This window comes from Bison bison, unplaced genomic scaffold (assembly GCF_000754665.1).
Source record: "Bison bison bison isolate TAMUID 2011002044 unplaced genomic scaffold, Bison_UMD1.0 scf7180017864329, whole genome shotgun sequence".
Taxonomy (NCBI): Eukaryota; Metazoa; Chordata; class Mammalia; order Artiodactyla; family Bovidae; genus Bison; species Bison bison.
This window is the reverse complement of record NW_011494901.1, coordinates 4,713,724-4,720,663: the sequence shown is the minus strand read 5'-3', so window position 1 is coordinate 4,720,663 and position 6,940 is coordinate 4,713,724.

Here is a 6,940-nt window from a genome sequence, read left to right as displayed (position 1 = left end):
TTGGTCCCCTGGCACTCCAAGGGACTCTCAAGACTCTTCTCCAATACCACAGTTCAAAAGCATCAATTCTTTGGTGCTCAGCTTTCTTTAAAGTCCAACTCTCACATCCATACCTGACTACTGGAAAAACCATAACTTTGACTAGACGGACCTTTGTTGGCAAAGTGATGTCTCTGCCTTTTAATATGCTGTCTAGTTTGGTCATAGCTTTTCTTCCAAGGAGCAAGCATCTTTCAATTTCATGGCTGCAGTAACCTCCTGAGGTGATTTTGGAGCCCCAAAGTCTATTGCTGTTTCCATTGTTTCCCCATCTATTTGCCATGAAGTGATGGGACCAGATGCCATGATCTTGGTTTTCTGAATGTTGAGTTTTAAGCCAACTTTTTCACTCTCCCCTTTCATTTTCATCAAGAGGCTCTTTAGTTCTTCTTTGCTTTCTGCCATAAGGGTGGTGTCATCTGCATATCTGAGGTTATTGATAATTCTCCTGGCAATCTTAATCCCAATTTATGCTTCATCCAGCCTGGCATTTCACATGATGTGTTCTGCATATAAGTTAAATAAGCAGGGTGACAATATACAGCCTTGATGTACTCCTTTCCCAATTTGGAACCAGTCTGTTGTTCCATGTCGGGTTCTAACTGTTGCTTCTTGACCTGCATACAGCTTTCTTAAGAGGCAGGTCAAGTGGTCAGGTATTCCCAACTCTTTAAGAATTTTCCACAGTTTGTTGTGATCCACACAGTCAAAGGCTTTGGCATAGTCAATAAAGCAGAAGTAGATGTTTTTCTGGAACTCGGTTGCTTGCTTGATGATTCAGCAGATGTTGGCAATTTGATCTCTGGTTCCTCTGCCTTTTCTAAATTCAACTTGAACATCTGTAAGTTCATGGTTCATGTATTGTTGAAGCGTGGCTTGGAGGATTTTGAGCATTACTTTACTAGCGTGTGAGAAGGGTGCAATTGTGTGATAGTTTGAACATTCTTTGGCATTGCCTTTCTTTGGGATTGAAATGAAAAACTGACCTTTTCCAGTCCTGTGGCCACTGCTGAGTTTTCCAAATTTGCTGGCATATTGAGTGAAGCACTTTCACAGCATCATCTTTAAGGATTTGAAATAGCTCAGCTGAATTCCATCACCTCTGCTAGTTTTGTTTGTAGTGATGCTTCCTAAGGCCCACTTGACTTTGCATTCCAGGATGTCTGGCTCTAGGTGAGTGACCACACCATTGTGGTTATCTGGGTCATGAAGATCTTTTTTGTATAGTTGTGTGTATTCTTGCCACCTGTTCTTAATATCTTCTGCTTCTGTTAGGTCCATACCTTTTCTGTCCTTTATTGTTCCCATTTTTGCATGAAATATTCCCTTGGTATCTCTAATTTTCTTGAAGAGATCTCTAGTCTTTCCTATTCTATTGTTTTCCTCTATTTCTTTGCATTGATCACTGAGGAAGGCTTTCTCATCTCTCCTTGATATTTTTTGGAACTCTGCATTCAAATGGGTATATCTTTCCTTTTCTCCTTTGTCTTTAGCTTCTCTTCTTTTCTCAACTGTTTGTAAGGCCTCCTCAGACAACTATTTTGCCTTTTTACATTTCTTTTTCTCGGGGATCACCTTGCTCCCTTTCTCCTATACAATGTCACGAACCTCCATCCATTGTTCTTCAGGCACTCTGTCTATCAGATCTAATCCCTTGAACCTATTTGTCACTTCCACTGTATAATTGTAAGAGATTTTATTTAGGTCATACCTGAATGGTCTAGTGGTTTTTCCCACTTTCTTCAATTTCAGTCTGAATTTGGCAATAAGTAGTTCATGATCTGAGCTACAGTGAGCTCCCAGTCTTGTTTTTTTCTGACTCTCTAGAGCTTCTCCATCTTTGGCTGCAAAGAACATAATCAATCTGATTTCAGTATTGACCATCTGGTGATGTCCTTGTGTAGAGTCTTCTCTTGTGTTGTTGGAAGAGGGTGTTTGCTATGACCAGTGCATTCTCTTGGCAAAACTCTGTTAGCCTTTGCTCTCCTTCATTCTGTACTCCAGGGTCAAATTTGCCTGTTACTCCAGGTATCTCTTGACTTCCTACTTTTGCATTCCAGTCCCCTATAATGAAAAGGACATCCTTTTTGGGTATTAGTTCTAGAAAGTGTTGTAGGTCTTCATAGAACCATTCAACTTCTTCAGCGTTACTGGTTGGGGCATAGACTTGGATTACTGTGGTGTTGAATGATTTGCCTTGGAAATGAACAAAGATCATTTTGTCATTTTTGAGATTGCATCCAAGTACTGTATTTCAGACTCTTTTGTTGACTGTGAGGGCTACTCCATTTTTTCTAAGGGATTCTTGCCCACAGTAGTAGATATAATGGTCATCTGAATTAAATTCACCCATTCCAGTCCATTTTAGTTCATTGATTCCTAAAATGTTGATGTTCACTCTTGCCATCTCCTGTTTGACCACTTCTAATTTACCTTGATTCATGAACCTAACATTCCAGGTACTTATGCAATATTGCTCTTTATAGCATCAGACTTTACTTCCATCACCAGTCATATCCACTACTGGGTACTGTTTTTGCTTTGGCTCCATCCCTTCATTCTTTCTGGAGTTATTTCTCCACTCATCTCCAGTAGCATATTGGGCACCTACTGACCTGAGGAGTTCATCTTTAAGTGTCCTATCTTTTTGCCTTTTCATACTATTCATGGGGTTCTAAAGTCAAGAATACTGAAGTGGTTTGCCATTCCCTTCTCCAGTGGGCCATGTTTTATCAGAACTCTCCACCATGACCCATCTGTATTGGGTGGCCCTACATGGAATGGCTTAGTTTCATTGAGTTAGACAAGGCTGTGATTCATGTGATCAGTTTGATTAGTTTTTTGTGATTGTGGTTTTCATTCTGTTTGCCCTCTGAAGGATAAGGATAAGAGGCTTGTGGAAGCTTCCTGATGGGAGAGACTGACTGAGGGGGAAACTGGGTCTAGTTCTGATGGCTGGGGCCATGCTCAGTAAATCCTTAATCCAATTTTCTGTTGATGGGTGGGGCTGTGTTCCCTCCCTGTTGTTTGAGCTGAGGCCAAACTATGTGGAGATAATGAAGATAATACATCATAGAAATGCTGGACTGGATGAAGCACAAGTGGAATCAAGATTGCCAGGAGAAATATCAATAACCTCAGATATGCAGATGACACCACCCTTATGGCAGAAAGCAAAGAAGAACTAAAGAGCCTCTTGATGAAAATGAAAGGGGAGAGTGAAAAAGTTGGCTTAAAACTCAACATTCAGAAAACCAAGATCATGGCATCTGGTCCCATCACTTCATGGCAAATAGATGGGGAAACAATGGAAACAGCAACAGACTCTGGGGCTCCAAAATCACCTCAGGAGGTTACTGCAGCCATGAAATTGAAAGATGCTTGCTCCTTGGAAGAAAAGCTATGACCAATCTAGACAGCATATTAAAAAGCAGAGACATCACTTTGCCAACAAAGGTCCGTCTAGTCAAAGTTATGGTTTTTCCAGTAGTCAGGTATGGATGTGAGAGTTGGACTGTGAAGAAAGCTGAGTGCCAAAGAATTGATGCTTTTGAACTGTGGTATTGGAGAAGACTCTTGAGAGTCCGTAGGACAGCAAGGAGAGCCAACCAGTCCATCCTAAAGGAAATCAGTCCTGAATATTCTTTGGAAGGACTGATACTGAAGCTGAAACTAGAATACTTTGGCCACCTGATGGGAAGAATTGACTCATTGGAAAAGACCTTGATGCTGGGAATGATTGAAGGTGGGAGGAGAAGGGGACAACATAGGATGAGATGGCTGGATGGCATCACTGACTCAATGGACATGAGTTTGAGTAGACTCCAGGACTTGGTGATGGACAGGGAGGCCTGGTGTGCTGCAGTTGATGGGGTCACAAAGAGTCGGACATGACTGAGCAACTGAACTGAACTGAACTGATGAAGATAAGGCGACCTCCTTCAAAAGGTCCCATGCACGCACTGCCGCACTCAGTGCCCCCGACCCTGCAGCAGCCACCGCGGACCCGTGCCTCCGCTGGAGACTCCTGGACACTCATGGGCTAGTCTGGGTCAGTCTCTTGTGGGGTCACTGCTCCTTTCTCCTGGGTCCTGCTGTGCATGAGGTTTTCTTTGTGCCCTACAAGAGTCTGTTTCCCCAGTCCTGTGTAACTTTTGGCGGCTCTATGGTGGGGTTAATGGTGACCTCCTCCAAGAGGGCTTATGCCACACCCAGGTCTGCTGCACCCAGAACCCCTGCCCCTGCGGCAGGCCACTGCTGACCCGTACCTCCGTAGGAGACAGTCAAAGACTCAAAGGCAGGTTTATCTCTGGGCTTTCCATCTTGTTTCATTGATCTATATTACTGTTGTTATGCCAGTACAATACTCTTTCTTTGAGTCTAGGAGTTACTGGCAGGAATGCCCTCCCTCACTTTACAGGGGGCACCTGGATACCACCCCAGGCCCAAGCTGATGGGAGCAACCCACCACCAGTGGCACAGGTGCCTCTAAATCATCCCACAACACATGCCATCATCCATGCCTGACTGTATCTCAACACAGGTTAATTGGCAACCTTCAGTGTGGTATTTCTAAGTGGAATTGCTTCTCTGTGCCTACAGGTCCCCTCCTGTCTCTTGGAATTGGGCAGAACATGCCCTCACAAAGGCACAACAACATCAGCCTCACAATTCACTCTCTCTTCCTTCTTAGAGGACAAGGACTAAACAAAACAGATTATCTTAATCCATTTAGAAATAATACAATTCTGCAATAAATAAGATTTCCTTTTCATCCAGATGAGATCACTTGGGTAACATGCTTGAAACCTGAGCAGGTTGTGTGAGGTGAGGGTGACATGGGGTTTCCATCAGTTCCCAACTGTTGGCCCAAGATTTGGGCACAGAGTTCTGGAAACTCTAACTTTTCAAGAATTTGCTTGGCATTGATGTCTCTGACTAAAATGGAAAGTGGGATAGGCCTCAAGTCTTAATTGCATTTGTACACTTAGATTGGTGAGTCTTATCAAGCAGCAACAGTGGAGAACAATAATTGGGGTTGCAGAAATGTGGGATTGAGGAATCTAGGAAATCTTGACTCTAGGATGGGTGATTACTTGGTACTGGATTCCACTTGAAAATTCCCACCTTACCATTTCTCCTAGACCTGAGAATACATCCTTTGGTGGCCTGTGCGCTTCTGGTTATTTAATTCTTCACTGAGTGCTTACTGAATTCAGGTAAAGGATGGAGGGTGTTTCTGTGCAGGCAACCTATAACATGGGCAAATAGATATCCTCTTTTAAGAGCTGGTAAAGTTGTAACCATGGAGAAGCAGGAAATGCTTGGCAAATCCTGTCTAAATCAAGGGCTCCCTGAAACTTTCTAAATGAAAGGAGCTTAGGGGTACAGATATGGTTCCAAGTTGGGCAGCTGGGGAGCTGTTCTGAAGCAGAGCTTGCATAATAATTTAAACTGTCACTTTTTGGAAACTTTGTAGTGTGCATGATTCAATTCTGAAAACAATTATGTGGCAGATATTCTGTTATTAATATCACTGTTTTGATTTCCATTTGGGACACAGTAATTTGCCCAAGGTCTTGGATAAGTGGTGATATACCACTTATGTTACTGTAGGCTTACTCCAGAATCTGTGAGCCTGGCCACTATACCACCTGCCTTTCGGTCTCTGGCATTTGTCCATCACTTAGATGATATACTTGTTTGGTGTGGCTGTTGGGGATTATGGGCATCAGAGTGTTTTTCTACCCAAGCCACTTGTATGAAGGCTTTGAGATGAAGGTATTTACCCTGGGAAGTTCTGTCTGTAGCTGAAAACAGGATGACTCCAAAGTAATTCTGCTGGTAAACTGAGAATCTTCTGGAGCTTTTGGTGATGAAAACAGAGAGAAGAGCAACACAACTAAATCCTATTGCCTAGAAATGAGTTGCTAGCGTGGATACTGTCCACCAAAGAGGTAGGAGCTAACTGGCAGCGAACCTGGTGGCAATGGAAAGCATGAGAATGAGTTCACAGTAAGACGTACAAAGTATTTTGAGGATACCATGCAGGCACCTTGTTCAGGGGCAATCAAAAAGCCAACTAAGGGATTTCCCTGGTGGTCCAGTGGATAAGACTTTGTAATCCCAATGCAGGGGACCTGGGTGCGATCCCTGGTCAGGAAAGTAAGATCCTGCATATGGCGAGTAAGCCTGAGCGCTGTAACTACTGAGCCCATGTGCTCCAGAGCCTGCATGCCACAACTAGACAAGCCTGCACACTGCATGCAACAAAGACCCAGCACAGCAAAATAAATCATTTTTTAAGGCTAATTAAAGTTGCCTCTGTCATTGCTTCAATAATTTTAGCAGAATGAAGAGAATATTTGTGACTAGTGCTGGAGAGAAATCACCTATATCTAAAAAAGTAATCAGCTAAACAGCTTTTGTGATCAGGATAGCTAGTGGACCTGGAACAGCAGATAAGCTGTTAAATGAAGTTACATGAAGTTTGGAGATTCATGAATTTGATTCTATTCAAGTTCAAAGAGAGAGACCCTCCTCTGGCTCAATCAGTCATTGAAAAGAGTTGATTGGTGAGAAAAATACTTAATCATACCCCTGCCCAGATGTTTTAATTATTTAAAGTGGTACATGCTAAAAAGGGCTTCCCTAATGGCTCAGTGGTAAAGAACCTGCCTGCCAATGCAGGAGATTTGGGTTTGATCCCTGGGTCAGGAAGATCCCCTGGAGAAGAAAATGGCAACCCACTCCAATATTCTGGCCTGGAAAATCCCATGTACAGAAGAGCCTGGTGGGCTACAGACCACGGGGTCGCAAAAGAGTCAGACACAACTTGTTGACTAAAAAGCAACAACATGCTAAAAACAGTTGCAAAAAAAGAAATTCCTCATTTATTCTA